General features: G+C 37.2%; 1 protein-coding gene and 1 long non-coding RNA gene across 6 annotated transcripts in view; one reads left to right on the top strand and one right to left on the bottom strand.

The window, feature by feature from the left end:
- The window catches only part of asic1c (acid-sensing (proton-gated) ion channel 1c), a 1167770-nt gene that overhangs the window by 461842 nt on the left and 687761 nt on the right, over window positions 1–18167 (bottom strand). The window lies entirely within an intron of this gene.
- The window catches only part of LOC120529449, a 31362-nt gene that overhangs the window by 12642 nt on the left and 553 nt on the right, over window positions 1–18167 (top strand). The gene's annotated exons all lie outside the window — the stretch shown is intronic.

Raw genomic sequence — 18167 nt, 5'->3', positions numbered from 1 at the left:
CAGCAGATCTAATTGTGTATCTCCAATCCACTTAATCTGCATGTCATTGGACAGTGGAATGAGACCAGCGCACCCAGTGGAAATCCATGCACACATAGAGAGAACATGTAAACTCCACACAGGGAGGGCAGAGACGAATCCTGCCCTCCTTACTGTGAGGCAGCAGTGCTGCTACTGTGCTGGCCATGAGAAGGTCAACATAATAAAAAATAAATATATGCCAAAACTCACCTAACCTTGGTCACCAAGCAAAATAGCACACAAAGTTGTATGACCCTATTGATGTACATACTTTGAAATGTATCAGTTTTGGAAAGAGAAATAAGGGTGGATACAGTAAAGGTTTTCTTTTTTTTAATCTTTTATGTCTCCTATCTTTTCTTTTATAAGGCAAAATGTGTTTAGAATACTCATCAAAGACAGATGTTTTTACTCAGATCTCTGATTTCCCAAACTTTTCATTATTTTTAGAAACCAATCCATGTAACTGCATGTAACATAACCAGATAATGGATTTTCTATAGGTGAAATTAAGTTTTTCACGGTGATCAGAAGACCTTTTCATTACCTTTACCTTTGACTATACTAATTTTACATTTCCTGACAGACACTGGACATGTGATTTAGTTTATTAATATACCCATCATCACATCAATATGAACTTGCCAAGTGTTTGATCTCACCTACTGTTTGCTATTAGCATAAAAATTAAAAAATATTTTTTAAATATTGTTTGCTTCTAGTTCTGTGAGATGCAACTGATGTTCGCCCTTCGTAATCTGGTATGAAGGTTACACCTACAGTATCTGTGGAAGTAGATGAGTGTATTATTAAACATTCAATTGTCGTTCAAAACATATATACTAGAAGCTGTGGAGAGGAGCCAAAAGTTTTTTTTAGAATAAGAGAAAATGAGCCTATTTTATTATTAGATCAAGAGACAAAAATGTCTTCTTCATTCCCAGTGCCATGAATAAAATTAAGCTCTGTAAAGTAAAAGACACAAAGGCTACTAAAGAGTATCATGGAAGTCCAGATGGAATTTTTCCAGTAGTCCCACAATTCTGATGTTTTTCCATTAGAAGTGCAGGAATGTGTGGATTGGCATTCCATCTGGGTTTGAGGAAAAGTTCCTACCCAGCCAGGAGGCTATAATGGAAAGAGGGCAAGAATGGAGGTACAAACTGGCCAGGAAGATCTTACATTGCTATCCTGTTCAGGAGGAACAATTAATGAATGGGCATTTCATATCTCAGAACAAGAGGTGTCAGTGCTGCACTGACTGGGACCTAGTTTGGGCATCCACAGTGTTGCCAGGGATTTGTAATATGGAAAGGCAACCCTGTTGGGGTCCTTGGGTGCCACCAGGAGCTGCTGTTGGAAGAGGACATCCCTGTTGTGGGCATCATATGTGTGACTTAGAAGTGCTTCCATCATGTAATGCTATGGCAATGGAAGTATTTCCAGTTGGGAGGTAGAGGGCAAGGCTTGCCTGGAGGAGAGAAGAGGAATTACCATATTTGATGGCTCTTGTGATTCTGTGTTAAAAGAAGAACATGTGGAAGGTATTTAGTAAAAATAAAATACACTTTATTTGTACACCTGACTGTATTTGTGGACTCTGGGGTGCCCATTTTTTCATCACACCATCTATATCTATTTTCAGATTCCACAAAATTATTATGGAGTGTCTTGCTTTTGGATTCTATAGCTTTTATTGTGGTCTACCACTTCTTGTTTTATTTGTTTGATGTGTGGCGTAAGCATATGCTTCACATCATTCACATCAGCTTCACATACTATTATTCTCAAATTTGCTAAATTCTTTCTCTATTCATTTGTTCATTTTTCAAAAGATTTCTTTTGGCTATATGGTGAAGCTATTTAACCATACTTCCTAATATTTAATATTCTTACTCATTTTGTTTTCTTTATATCCCTCTGGAGCTGAATTAACTATCTTCTGCTTGGAAAAGTGCCCATATGATATCCCAAAGCTGTGCTCTTGACAGCATTGTGTATCTGGTTGGTATAGATTGTAGGGTTCTGAATCTGTACCAACAATTAATACCATGAAGGTTGTGAGGGTTTTTGCAAGAAGCCTATGTTGATAACTAAAAAAAATTATTTACTACATTAGAAAAAAAAAAACTGTTTATTGTGACAGTTATTTCTTTACATACACACTTGAGAGAAGGGCTGGGTGAAATAAATTACTCCGTAGCATTAATTTTGCATCTAAAAAATGTGGGATCAGCTGTTGAACTCCTGCATGAATAAAAAGAGGTGTATGGGCTTGGTTTTTAATAGCACCCAGAGAAACATTTACAACTTAACAATTTGAAACAGCGAGAGAGAGAGCACCATAGTATTGAGTCAGAAACTACTGATTTAATATTTTAATTACACCAATTTAAAAGGTAAACATTATCATCATAATTGTACACGGTAAGCAACTTTAATATTGAGTTATTTTTAGAAGATGATCTTTCTAATAAAGAACATCTCTCTATTATAAAAAAAAATCCTGGAGAGAAACAGTAGGGTGACGAGACATGATCTTCACGTGAAGATCACGGAAGACACTTAAAAGACCCGCAAGACTAAAGAGATTGGCCACGGAGTGTCTCGCGGGGACCTTCAACATGAGACTTTGTGCCAAGAGATTGACCCAGGACCATCTTGCGATGAAGCAGAACATGAGATTCTTGCAAGACACGCCCTGCTTACAACCAATATCAAATAAGAGAACGGGCAGTAACACACTCAGTCGTGTTTTGCCTTTGAGTGGAATTGGGGAAAAAAAAGCACGTCCAATCCTGACACTGGCGCTATACACATGCAGAGCAGGTTAGAGATTATGAAAGCAGTGAAATTCGAAAGGCTCAAAACAAAAAAATGTTGGCATGATACACATGTGGAGAAAGTTAAAGAATATGAAAGCAGAAAAAAACGACAGGGTCAAAACAAAGAAAGCAAACATCGCATTAGTGCAAAGAAAGAGGAATTATTATTCGGAGAAATAACAAAAAGGCGAATAGAGATTGAATATATAGACATAGGTGATATGTCAGAAGTATGTAAATATTGTAAGGCTTTGAAGTTTAAGTCAAGAGAATTTCAAAAACGGACTTTACCTCACATACATTTATTGGTTACTTTGCAAACAAAATTATTAACTGCTGAGATAGTAGATCGTTTTGTCTGTGCAGAAATTCCAAACAGAGAAACCTATCCTGAATTATGGTACAAAGTCATTAAACACAGACCTCGTTAAAAAGATTCAGCACATTGGTACTTGAAAGATTCCAAATATTGTTTTTACAGAAGTTCTGAAATAAAAGTGAAACTAATGAAATAGCAGCAATTCAAAGAAAAACAAATCTTAAAAGTGTGTATCCAGAAAAACAAAAATGGGGGTTGGCGAGCAGGGGATGAAGCCCCCTAGTTATTTGAGAAAAAAATCATGAATGGCATTTTTTTTTTAAATATACACTTGTTTCGCTTTTGGCTGGAATGCAAAAATGGGTGTCAGATGAAAGCTGCTATATTATGTTTCATTTCATGTAGACAATGATTTTAATTAAATCCCTCTATTAAATGATAAGTTGTCTCATATAAGCATGACTGACATTTGTATTTATGAGTATATTTACCTACTTAATAATATATTATATTTTAATATATTATATATATGTTTCAGAAGGCTCTCCATTCCCATTATGCAAAAGTCTATATATAACCGTTGTTTTTGCATAATAAAGCCATAAGTCATAAAATGTGTTTATCCTTTATCTGTACAGGAGCTGGAAAAGATTATTTGTTGAATTGCTATTAAACTTTAGGTGAATTCAAAGGTCATGTAAATATAATTTTAATATTTGTGAGTGTCTTAACTTTTATCATGATGTATCTGCTACAAAAGTCACTTGACTGTAAAACTGTTTATCTTGAATTAATACATGTGGATCAGATTAATTCATCATTCTGTCTTTTACAAAGATTATGCTATAATTTAAATTTTAGCTCCAGTTAAAGTGCTGCCTGTTGTTAAGAATAATATTCAGTTCAAATGGCAATTATTTTAAGGTTTGTACTGATTTTTTGTCTTGGTAGAGTAATATATTGCTCTACTTTCCCCTTTTTTATTATTAACTAGCAAAATACCCGCACTTCGCAGTGGAGAAGTAGTGTGTTAAAGAAGTTATGAAAAATAAAAGGAAACATTTTAAAAATGACATTATGATTGTCAATGTAATTGTTTTGTGATTGTTATGGGTGTTGCTGCGCTTCATATACCCGGGCTTTAATAACAATAATACAGTATATAAAATGATCTCGGGCGGATATAATTACACGCCGGGCCGGATGTGACCCGCGGCCCTTGAGTTTGACACATATGGACTAAATAGAACTTGAAAAGATATATTTTTCAGATAGAGTTGACGCGCACTACAGCCTGCATGCCTCAATAAGTCATCCTTCCCTCGCTCTTACTTTTTACCGTTCATCTAATGAATACACTGAGTATGGCTTTACCAAAACAATCATTGATGGCGAATAAAGTATCCATTATTCGAGTATGTAGATCGGGTTATATATATATATACATATATATATATATACCCGCTGTATCGCAGCGAGAGAGTAGTGTGTTAAAAAGCTATGAAAAGAAAAGGGAACATTTTAAAAATAACGTAACATGACTGTCAATATACAGTATTTGTTTTGTGAGTGTTACTGAGTGTTGCTGTCATCAAGGATTTGATTATCATTATTTCTTTCAATCAGGTTCGTATTTGGAGGATGTGTTGTGTTAAAGTTACATTCCGTGTTTGTCAACCATTGTAAAGATAACCGGTTTCATTCATCGAAGTGTTCACTACCCAAATCGGTATTCGTGAATCTAAGATGTTTAAGGGGCATTCCCGGTAATAAGTTGTGGATTTGCCTGCGAATATTTAGCGGCAGCATGTCTATGAACCTAATTTAAACTTAAGCTTTACACCTTGCTTTCCTATTGATATGTCTACAAAGCTGCGGTGGGTTGGTGCCCTGCCCGGGATTGGTTCCTGCCTTGCGCCCTGTGTTGGCTGGGACTGGCTCCAGCAGACCCCCGTGACCCTGTGTTCGGATTCAATGGGTTGAAAAATTGATGGATGGATGTCTACAAAGGCTTGTTCAGCTTCAGAGGGTGGTTCCTTTCTTACTGCATCAATAAACAGCTCGTCTTCCTCTTTATCTGAGACACCACATACTGCATGCACGGGCTTACCTTTCCCAGTCCTGCAAACTTTAGCGAAGTGGTTCAATTTACCACATTTTTTACACTGCCTTCCTTTAGCTGGACATTGACTTTTTTCACCGTGTGCTTTGTTTCTGCAGTAGCTGCACTTATGAATATGCCTGTATGCGTCACTCGCTTCATATTCTTTTGCTGCCTTCTCAATTGTGTAATGCGTTTTTTGTCCTGCGCTCTTTGGAGCTGTTGCTTGTTGTCTGCATACTGCGTTCACAGTCAGTTCACGTGAGCCGCTCAAAGTACATGCATCGAAGGTTCTCAGCTGTGCTTGTGCTATCTCATGCGATCTTGCAATGTCCACGGCTTTATTTAATGTTAGCTCAGACCCGGCACTTAAAAGTTTCTCTCGCACTTTCACTGAGTTTGTGCCAAACACTATTCTATCCCTGACCATCTCATCTTGTTTGCATAAGCACAGTCCTTCACCAGCAATTTTAACTCTGTTACAAAGTGATCAAAAGTCTCGTTTATACCCTGTGTCTTCTCATTAAACTTGTATCTAGCGAATATCTTACTCGTCTTAGGCATGACAAATGCCTCAAAACGGTCATAATAACTTTTCAGTACCTTGGCTTCCTCCTGGGTGAGAATCCATGTGTTAAAAATGTCTCTTCCTTTTTCCCCAGTCCACAGGAGCAGGTAGCTGCATTTCTCACTCTCGTCTTTGCCTTTTAGCAGACCAGAAAACATCAGCTCCACGTGCTGTCAGAACTTTTTCCATTCTCCCGGCAGGTTAAGAGAATCTCAGTCAATTCGTGGCGGGGGAACTCCAACAAAATCCAGGTTCGTCCTCTATTCTGACACCATGTCTTGTTTTCACAAATTGTGAAAAATGAAATGATGGCGATACTTTCTTTTAAAGTATGCAGGGGAACTTTATTTATTACAGCTCTTACATTCATGGCATCCATGCTCTAAATTTACTTCCATAATAGTAACCTTGAGGTCCCTTTTTCTGGTGCCTTCCTGATGACATAGGTGCCTAAACCATGCCTGATAATAATACATTTCAATGACATATAAATATTACAGTGATCACCTCGATAGACATCTCACCACCCAAATTGCTACTCGTGAATCTAAGATGTTTAACAGGCATTGCCGGTATTAACTTTTTGATTTGCCTGCAAATATTTAGTGGCAGCATGTCTGAACTTGTGGAATTGCCCGCGAGTATTTAGCGACAGCATCTGACACGCCTCCTTTTTACTGTTTTCTCACAGCTTGGATTGCTGCTGATGGACGGCCTTATATGGGCAGGCACTCAATTACGTGGGAGGAGTGGGTATGGGGGACGCAATATAGGCAGACAGCCAACTACGTGGGAGACGTGGTGATGGGGGACGCAACTCCGCCTCACACAGCAACCAAGCTGCAGGCTATGACCGTATATATGTACGTAAGTAGGATTCAGTTATGATCGTTATACGTAGAATTTTGAAATGAAACCTGCTTAACTTTTGTAAGTAAGCTGTAAGGAATGAGCCTGCCAAATTTCATCCTTCTACCTACACGGGAAGTTGGAGAATTAGTGATGAGTGAGTGAGTCAGTCAGTGAGGGCTTTGCCTTTTATTAGTATAGATATGTAGCCTTTCTCAGAATGCCTCAAATCTCACAGACTTACCACTGTTTCTAAGGTATTGTACCATATAACTTCTCCCCACCTTCCCTTCTACATCTAAAACCTCAGGCAATTAGATTTAGTAAATGACAAGCAGGAGTTAAGTTACATTTTAAACAATATAGTATTGATAATATTCATAAATAATAACAATATTCAAAGTACATTTGAATATTGGCAACCATACAACCTGATTAAATGGTGATGTGTAGTTTCAGGTGGCACATAGACTTGTTAGTTACTTAAAAATGTCTCTAGTTAAGGCATAATTTGTGGTCAGCTTACTTCAGAACAGGCCGCATGCCTGTTAGAATATGGCTGCCAAGCTGTGCTCTTCATTGTGTTGTCCGTTTCAATTCATGGTGTGTGATGGTCATTAATTTGGTAAGAGAGAGTGAGGTTAAGCAAGCAAATTTATAGATTTGTACAACCCCTAGAGCCAATAGGACGTCATGGTACTTAAAGGCTTCTGATACAAGCCAGTTCCAAATAGCCATACTTCAGACCAGTGGAGAAATAGAATACCTTCACACCTGCCATCCCCCAAAACCATATGTTAAGGTAAACTTGGCAGTTAGGCAGCCTGGCTTTCCTATGGGGGTTGAAAGACTTTAGCAGAGAAAAACTTGCCAAACTTGTTTAAGGCACTTCTCCCCCAACTCTGTTGTAAAATTCAAAGAGACCCATTTCTGGTGGTGGGGGTTGTAAACATAAATGCTTCTCACTAATGTAACACTAATATTCCATTGCTTTGCCTAAGTTACAAATAAAGACATACCAAGTATTTATCAACTTATATGCAAAATCTCACATCACAACATACTGTATCAATGATTTTCTCAACCTGGACAAATATTGTAGTGTATCATCTGTGAGGTGGCATGTCTTTAGGTGTAAGTGACTGATACAGCATTTGGTTTTGGCACTTGCCCATGTAAATTAAAGCTGCTTATAGAAACTGATGATGGAGCTTATTGGGCTCAGTGCAACCAATTAGGCTCACAGGAGAGGTTATTGTGTTTCTCTCAAAGCAAAGCGAAAAAAGGGGTTTAAAAAGAGGAACCAGAGCAGGTAGTGTCGAGTTGGATAGCGAGTTAGGAACAAGCAGGACTGAAATGGTGACAAGTGTGAAAGTCTTTGTAATTAGACAGTATGCTTTGAGGGCAAATGAAATACCAGGGCCAGAAATGTGGGTATTCTTGATGGCCATAGCAATGGAGTAGTCGTCAGGAATTTAAATGGTTATTGACAAGTTAGTTAGGTCCATAAATATTTGGACAGAGACTTTTTTCTAATTTTGGTTCTGTACATTACCATAATGAATTTTAAGTGAAACAACTCAGATGCAGTTGAATTGCAGACTTTCAGCTTTAATTCAGTGGGCTGAACAAAAATATTGCATAAAAATGTGAGGCAACTAATGCATTTTTTTAACACAATCCCTTTATTTCAGGGGCTCAAAAGTAATTGGACAAATTAAATAACTGGAGATAAAATGTTAATTTCTAATACTTGTTTGAAAACCCTTTGCTGGCAATGCAGCCTCTGAAGTCTTGAACTCGTGGTCATCACCAGATGCTGGGTTTCCTCCTTTTTAATTCTCTGCCAAGTCTTTACTGCAGCGGCTTTCAGTTGCTGTTTGTTTGTGGGCCTTTCTGTCAGAAGTTTAGTCTTCAACAAGTGAAATGCATGCTCAATTGGGTTAAGATCAGGTGACTGACTTGGCCATTCAAGAATTTTCCACTTCTTTGCTTTAATAAACTCCTGGGTTGCTTTGGCTGTATGTTTTGGGTCATTGTCCATCTGTATCATGAAATGCCACCCAATCAATTTGACTGCATTTAGCTGGATTTGAGCAGACAGTATGTCTCTGAACACCTCAGAATTCATTGGGCTGCTTCTGTCCTGTGTCGCATCATCAATAAACACTAGTGTCCCAGTGCCACTGGCAGCCATGCACGCCCAAGCCATCACACTGCCTCCACCGTGTTTTACAGATGATGTGGTATGCTTTGGATAATGACTTGTTCCACGCATTCTCCATACTTTTTTCTTGCCATCATTCTGGTAGAGGTTGACCTTGGTTTCATCTGTCCAAAGAATGTTTTTCCAGAACTGTGCTGGCTTTTTTAGATGTTCTTTAGCAAAGTCCAATCTAGCCTTTCAATTCTTGAGGCTTATGAATGGCTTGCACCTTGCAGTGCACCCTCTGTATTTACTTTCATGCAGTCTTCTTTATGGTAGACTTGGATATCGATACTCCTACCCCCTGGAGAGTGTTGTTCACTTGGTTGGCTGTTGTGAATGGGTTTCTCTTCACCATGGAAATGATTCTGCGATCATCCACCACTGTTGTCTTTCGTGGACGTCCAGGGGGCCTCATGTATAACGCCGTGCGTAGAACTCGCACTATAACATGGCGTAAGCACAAAAGCTGAAATGTGCTTACGCACAGAAAAATCCAGATGCAGGAATCTGTGCGCATCTAACTTCCACGTTCTTCCGCTACATAAATCCCGATCAGCGTGAAAACTAACGCTCGTGCACGCGCATTTTGTAACGCCCCAAATCCTCCCAGAATTACGCCTATTTGAATATGCAAATCAATATAAATCGCCCTTAAGCGCAGCCTTCTGTGAAAAGACAATAGGAAAAGCACGGGGAAAATATAAGAATTTCAGCGAATACCAAGTGGAGGCAAAGGAAAAACATACTATTTGTTCAAATAAACCGTGGGATAATCAACAAAATGAAGTTGATCGAGTGACATAGCGTGTTGGAGAAACTTGAAAGCTCACATTCACAAAATCGCACAGTGCCGGAAATAAAAAAGAAGTCACATATCAAAGTTGCCGTGAAAAGAAGAGTTGTAAGCCCACTGTCTGAGTGTCATATGAAAGCTTATTAGGGTACAGAGAAAAAAGGCACACGGTGGGGAAAAAGCACGAAATGTCAACTTTAATCTCGAATTTTCCACTTTAATCACGTAGTTTATTTTGTCATTTAGTAGAACATTATAAATTTCATCTTAAAATCGTTTAATTAACCATCTTCTACTCGTATGTGATCTATGTGTGTGAATCACTACTTGCTTCTTAAACTGGCTCTCTTTCTCCAACTGGACACAGAGTCCATTACATTTGTGATATTACAGCTCTCTGAATAACTAAAATACTGAGATGTATACGTGATGTCATTTTCATGATGATAGGAGCTAAAGCACATTATTAAACATGTGTTTCATGAGCCTCGTGCTCATGACAAGCATTTATCTTTTGTCGAAATTTGTCGCTGCTTTTAGCTGTGTTGTTATTTTCTTTCTGTTTTATATTCAATATATATTGGCGTGGCCGCCCAAGAGTCCTTGCTTTTCTTTCCCCAAGTAACCGATCGCCACACAATCAGCTATGTAATAGAAGTTAAGCCTGTAAGCTTAGCGCCGATTCTTCAAAACGTTTAAAGAACGTTGAAATATCTTCGTAGTACATGTTTAATTATTCTATCCTTCACGACACTCCCAGTGAAGAATATAGATTATTTAAATGAAGTTAAAGTTTTATGTGTATAATTTAACAAACATATTTTGCTGCATTTCACCTTAAAATGATATCGTCATCATATGTAAATACGCTTCATAAAGTGGCCCAGGTTGTGAGATATTATAACTGTAGTGCAAGTTTACAGTGGGGTGATTGTACTTATAAGTACAAACCGTTCTACAAGGAGCAATTGATTGAATGCATTTAAAGTTCTTGGGATGAAACTGTTTCTGAGCCGCGAGGTCTGTACAGGAAAGGCTTTAAAACATTTTGCAGTGGCTGAGGTAGCGTGTCCTTAAAGCTGTATACCGATAATTCTCTTTCCGATCAGCTGCTGCTGTGATTCACACTCAGATACAGTGATATAAATACTCCGAGTAGTGCAGTGAGAGCAATATGGAAAAAGATGATCCGCTGTGGCAACTCCTAACGGGAGGAGCTGAAAGAAGAAGAAGAAGAAGTGAGAGTAACAACGCTAAAGCAGTTATGGTATTTGGAATACTATGGTTGTTCCCTGGACCATTATATTGTTACGAAGTTAATTACAATCAGATGCATTACACTAATAAACAATATGCGGTTAGTTTCTGTGTATTTATAAAGCCGCGTCATGAAAATAATGAGTAATCACACAAGAACAGTAGCACTGCTTTGACGCTGGGTGCCGCCAGTTTGCAAAACCGAGCGGAGAACTTGCGTACGACAAGGCATGAGGTACCGTGGAAAAGTGCGTGGCTTTACGCCAAGTGTAGGTTTTATACATCGCGATTTGAACGTGGAAAAGTTCTTACGCAACATTTCTGTGCGTACGCACCGTTTATACATGAGGCCCCAGGTCTTTTTGCATTGCTGAGTTCACCAGTGCTTGCTTTCTTTCTCAGAATGTACCAAACTGTAGATTTTGCCACTCGTAATATTGTAGCAATTTCTCGAATGGGTTTTTTCTGTTTTCGCAGCTTAAGGATGGCTTGTTTCACCTGCATGGAGAGCTCCTTTGACCGTATGTTGTCTGTTCACAGTAAAATCTTCCACATGCAAGCACCACACCTCAAATCAACTCCAGACCTTTTATCTGCTTAATTGATAATGACATAACGACGGACTTGCCCACACCTGCCCATGAAAGAGCATTTGAGTCAATTGTCCAATTACTTTTGAGCCCCTGAAACGAAGGGATTGTGTTAAAAAAAATGCTTTAATTGCTTCATGTTTTTATGCAATCTTTTTGTTCAACCCACTGAATTAAAGCTGAAAGTCTGCACTTCAACTGCATCTGAGTTGTTTCATTTAAAATTCATTGTCGTAATGTACAGAGCCAAAATTAGAAAAAAAGTTGTCTCTGTCCAAATATTTATGGACAGAGACAACTATGTAACTTGTCAATAACCATTTACATTCCTGACGACTACTCCATTGCTATGGCCATCGGGAATACACACACTGGCCCTGGTATTTCATTTGGCCTCAAAGCATTCTGTTTAATTACCATGACTTTCACACTTATTTCTCTTACTGTCATGTAACCTAAAGATACTGATCCAATTTTAATTTGTTTTGATAGTTTACTGTTTCTTAATTCAACAATCCACTGTGTGCTCCTTTATCCCTCAACCAATATATGACTGTTAAAATATATTAAAAAAAACAGTTCTGCTATTCTTGAGCTAAAGAGAATAAACAAGAAGACGTCTACACTTTTTTGTTTTTATAATATTTAAATTCATATTATGAGTCTGAAAATAGATTTCCCAAAATATTTTGAAGATGTATTAGAATGGCTATCATTTCTTGGTTAAGAGAAAGATGACTAGCACAGGATTTAAGTACATATGTGGAGGTCAAATTAAATCTAAGTGCTCCTCTACTATTCCAATTGTTATGCATTAATGCAATATGCTCCTGAATAATAACAGGTGGCAGAAGCCATACATCTGGTTGTGTATCTATCTATCTACTTCCCAGCTGGTAATTATTGATAGGCTTGATAGACCGATTGACTAATTCACAGCTGGGAAGATAAAGTGGATATTCTAAGTAACTTTCTGTCATTAGTAACAGAAATGGACCAGGAACTGAACAAATCAAATTGCATGGTGAGAATCAAAATCTTATAAACAAGCAGGAGTTTGAGTACCAAGCTGACAACACTAAATATTAAAGTCATAGTCACAAATGAGAAACACAAGTCATCAGTCTCTCTTGTGAGGTATCCTCTTAAATTAATCTGATGCTGTCACATCATGAATTGCAAAGATGCTAGTCTACAAGGTTAGGCACATTATCACTACAAATGACATGGCCAAAAAGTCCACAAATTGGCACCTTAGTGACAACATCATCATAATGATAAAATAAATAATAAACGAATAGAAATAAACATGCAAAAATGAAACTAAATCATAGAGTTGTCAGAGAGATTCATCACTCCCTATGCAAAACTATATTGGGAGACTCCGGTTTGGTATAAGTAAGTGTTGTGTGTGTGTGCACTTTATCATAAATGGGTTCTGAACTTGTGTTTGTGTTGTCTAGAGAGCCTCCCCGCAACGCAATGTCAACCAGCCTAACCAACCCAAAACTCAAACGATAGAGTTAACGTATGTCAAAGATGAGAGCATGAAATACCACTTTGCATTAAATGACTGGGTGCCCATGTGCTGCATTGTTAAAGGTATAATCAACTCACTGTTACGGAGCTAAGTCACCCAGGGGGCTTTCAGGGACTTAATCTGAGATTGCAACCCCAATGTGGATAATGAGTAAATTGGTCCAATAAATGTGGCTAAATCTTTACAACTGCTTTAACATTCATTACACTTTTTGTTTGTAAACTATATTGATTCACACCAGTGACAGTAAGTGAATAACACTGTATTACACTTAAGCTAGTCTTTTCACACTGAAACACTGAGAGCTTTTTTTTTTTTTTTTAATTCTAAAAGTAACATAATTTAAGCCTGGAATTCCAACTTGATTACAAGATTCTCAGATGTATACATTTAAATAATACATAAAAAAATGTATACCCTATTATAAACACATACTGTAAATGATAGATTTGTAATGCCAATGACATTTTTCGTGCCTGAGCCCTGCTCTTCTTAGTCTGTATACACCACTCTTTCTAGTGGCTCATAAAAACACAAAAAGCATAAATGCAAGCATTCTGATGGATAATACTGTGCTGTAAGTTTGTTCAAAATACTGTAAACTTAAAGACTTTGTATTCCCAACTATGCCAATCAGTGTACAGCATATTGGGGAGAAAACCCAGCACCTTCAAGTCACATTTTTGTACATTTTAAGGTACAATGCAGTGACATTTGACAGATATTCTTTCCCTTTCAATCAATTATCAAGTATAAATATTCTAGGAAATATCACATTGAAAAATTTTTAATTGATTAAAAAAGGCACTGTTTGTAATCTGGCTCCTGCAAAAGAAGAAAAAGTCTTCTGTTTATGTTTACACCACTATGTCATATTACATGGTCATGACTATTTAAAGTTATTAATTGTTTTAAAAGTCTTCCATTCAAAACTGTAGTAAACCTATGCAGAAACATGAAATGTTAATTTACTTCAAATGAAACTTTAAATTATATTATACAATGATACCAAACAGAAAAATGCATTACAAAGAATATTTCATGTTAAATAGTTTATGAATTATCATCTGACTGTTAGTCAACAAGCTGTAAAATTCATAAGAAAAAAAAAAAACTAAACTTTATTGAGGTGTTCATTAAAGACGCTTTTAATTAGATATTACACAGCAGGATTTTTTAATCTTACAGACTGTTTATTCAACTAATATTTCTAAACCTCCAGGGCCAAAGAAGCTTTTGTTCACTGTGACTGCTTCAGGCCTGAAACTTAGCTAATTGCCTGGGAGCTTGGTATTAATATATCTGGAAGAAATTCATTTCACATATGGAAATCAAATTATTTTTTCTTTTGGAACAGAAGATATTTAAAGTAAATTAGTGCTGACCATTCCTTCCAACAAGTTTGTTTTGTCAGCAATTCTCCCTCTTTAATCTCATTCCAACAATTTTTAAAAACATAACCATCAACTAACGTGTTCAAATTTGTTACAATCTATTGTGAAAAGTGTCATCCTGAACATACATTTTTAATTACCACTGGTCTCCTAGAGTAGTAAATTGATTGTTTAGATAATGAATTGTGAACCTTTGATAATTCTGCAGAAATGTGTTAGCTCCCCTGCAATGTAGGACTAAGAACACAATTAAGTAAATTTAAAAGTGGATGGAAGAATGGAAACATTCATCAATTATATTCCCTTGCAAGCCTTATCTTCTCACAACAGAAAGTTAGTTTTTCTTATCTTGTCAGAGTAGGATATGCCTTTTATTTTTACAGGTGCACCTTTTATTCCTTTTTGAATAGTTTCCAGTGCTGTTATTAACATTTTCAAATGGGATTAATAATGCACAACGTATTGCACACACAAAGTTCATTATTACTAAAACAGAAGAGTTAGATGTGCTTCAGGCTCTCAGTATGCTGAAGACTAATAAAATCCCCAGACCTCCTGGGATTTTACCAATTGGATTTAAAGAAGTCATCTATAAATCCTTATCAAGCATATGTGAGCACTGAGGACTTCATAGTCTTCAAGAAGGGGAATGCAATTGATCCTGGTAATTACAGACCAAGTCTTACTTCTCTGCCATTCAAAATTATGGAAACTATTATAAGAAATAAATTAGAAAAGTACATATATTAAAATAACATTCCCAGTAACAGCCAGCTTGGGTTTATGAAAGGATCCTGCAAAACCAATCTTTTAGATTTTTTTGAATAGGCAACTTGGTATTGACAAAAGCAAAGCATACAACATAATTTACTTAGACTGCATGGGGACCAAATTCAGATTTTCAAAGTTGTCAAAGGCATTGATAAATTAGGTACAGCAGAATTATTTCAACATAATAGTGAATCACATACTCATGGATACCAGTGGAAATTTTGGGGTAGTGAATTTATGCAAAGAGTTGAGGGAATCTGGAACAAGCTACCAAGCCATGTAGTTGACACAGAAATTACTGTGACATCTTCGCTATTAGCTAAACAAATGAGCTCAGTAGACTGAATGGTCTTATTTTTTCATATTTCTTGTGTTCTCCATTATTTGTTTTTAATATTTTTCATAACAAACTGATCTACCTTTTAGCCTTTTACTTGCAGCTATACTACACTACAAGATATTTCTCTTTATATCCATCTTATATTTATATTTAATGTTCATTTTAGTTGGATGTAGTTCTTTGGATATATCTGCAGTACAGTATATTAAAATTTAGTTTAAATTGGACTTAGTTTTAAAAAGTGCCTTTTTCTTTCTGATTTTTGTGCTATGTATCCAGTTTTAATGTATGTACATTCCACATGTTTAATCATCATACCTAAAATTTATGTTCATAATATAGATTAGACTTTTACAATTGATCTCCAAATAACTGTTAAGTTTCAAAAGATACCACCGATTCCAGTAGCTTTAAGATACATCTTGCAGGAGAAAATGTTTGCCATTAGAAGATTCCTTTCTAACAAGACAACATAAACATGAAGTCAAAGCAACACAGGAATGGTTTGAAAACAACAATGTTAATATCCTGGAATGGCAGAATCAGAGTCTAGATCACAGGGTGAGAACTGGAACTTGTAAAAGGGTGTTCACTCATAAAACCCAAGCAACCTGACAGAGCCTGAATAGTTTTGCAAAGAAGTATCTGAACAAAATTATGAAGTCCAGATGTGCAAAATTGACAGAGACTTCCCCACATAGAGTGAAGGCTCTAACTGCTGACAAAGGAACTGTTATTGCTTACAGTTCCCCTCATTAAATATCATTATATGCAGATGGCATCTTATTATTCTTAGGAAATGCTCCTTCTGATCTTCCCCACATGCTTAAAATGTTTAAGATCTTTGAATGTCTGTCAAGAAGTAAAATTAATTGGACAAAGTCTGTCCTCCTTCCATTAAACACTTCCTGTAGTCAAAGCTGCTCCCCCGCATCAATTCATGTGACTAGCTTTGATAAGTATTTGGGTATTGACATTTTCCCTACACTTCAAAATATTATAAGCTCTAATTATTCATCATTACTCTAATCATTAAGTGTTAAGGATTCACTCACCGTGTGGCCATTTTCTCAGCTGCTTTTGTGTTTTTTTATATATTTTGTTTATGAGGTAAGGTTGAAAAACTTTTGGGTTACTGTCCCAGATGGTGCTCACACACTCCCATCTTCAACAATCCTCCTTTATGTATAGGTGGATGTCCCATTGCATTTCCCTTATGGGCTTCCTTGGGCCTTCCTTCAGCTCTAAGACACCTTTTCAATGAAGACTGGCTCTGGACATTTGCTTTCCTGTGGTCTCAGTTTGGAGTCCCATCTTCTCTTTCTTCCCATTCATTCCACAATTTCTGGTACTCTGTATCCTCTACCCGGAGAACTGTGGCATCACTATATGCTCAGCCTCATATAGACCTTAACCAGTTCTCTCTGCTTGGCAGTAGTACCTTACCTTAACACCCCCACTTTCTTGGAAATCTATTTTAGTAGTATTTTATTTACATCTAAGAACCGCCATCCTTCAAAACATTCAATTTAGGGTTGTTTATTGCATTTGTTATACTCCCAGAAAGCATTTTGCTGTGGGTCTGCCTACTGATCCCTATGTTAACTTCTACCTGTCAAGCATCCCATTTTACTTTTTTGTATATGTTGTGGAAGTCCCACCCCAAAGTCTCTGCTTTGTGGTTTTCTATCAGTAAATTTCTCTCTGCTGTTTTTTTCATATTAATATCCCTGGAAATTTCTTCCTACTGGACCCCTTGTCCCGTTCTCTCAGCATGCCGTTTTAAGCAAGTTGAAGTTTTTCACTAAAATAGATCTTACCCACATTATGTAGAATAATTTCTCAGCTGAAACCATCCAACTGTGTCCTTGACCCAGTACCAACAGGCTTTTTTCAAAGAAGTCTTTGATGTGCTAATTGATGGCGTACTTGACATAGTGAACTCATCGTTAGATATGGGGTCTTCCCTGACTGTCTAAAGACTGCAGTTAAACCCCTGCTCAAGAAAAAAATCTCGACCCCTTTGTCTTTGACAACTTTAGACCTGCCTTTCTTAAATAATATTCTAGAAAAGGCAGTTTTAAGCGCCAAAATGACTACCTGAATAAACATTCTATTCTAGACAAGCTTCAGTCAAGTTTTAAAACAAATCAGTACAGAAACGGTACTGGTTAAAGTAGCAAATGATTTGCAGGTTAATGCGGACATCTATACTAATAAAAGTCAAAGCCATCACTCACTCACTCACGGACTGACTCACTCATCACTAATTCTCCAACTTCCCGTGTAGGTAGAAGGCTGAAATTTGGCAGGCTTATTCCTTACAGCTTACTTACAAAAGCAGGTTTCATTTCGAAATTCTACGCGTAACGGTCGACAACGTCCACCATGTTGAGCTTTCTTATTTATGACCCCATCTTCACGAAATTTGGTAGGCGGCTTCCCTGCGCTAACCGAAACCAATGTACGTACTTATTTCCGTGGTATGATGCCACTGTTGGCCGCCATATTGAACTTTTCCACTGTCTTTGTTACTTATGGGCCAATCTTCTAAAAATTTGGTAAGCAGGTTCCCAATGCTACCTGAATC

This window comes from Polypterus senegalus, chromosome 5 (genome assembly GCF_016835505.1).
Source record: "Polypterus senegalus isolate Bchr_013 chromosome 5, ASM1683550v1, whole genome shotgun sequence".
Classification (NCBI taxonomy): Eukaryota; Metazoa; Chordata; class Cladistia; order Polypteriformes; family Polypteridae; genus Polypterus; species Polypterus senegalus.
The sequence above is the reverse complement of the archived record's forward strand: the minus strand, read 5'-3'. Positions and strand labels throughout refer to the sequence as shown.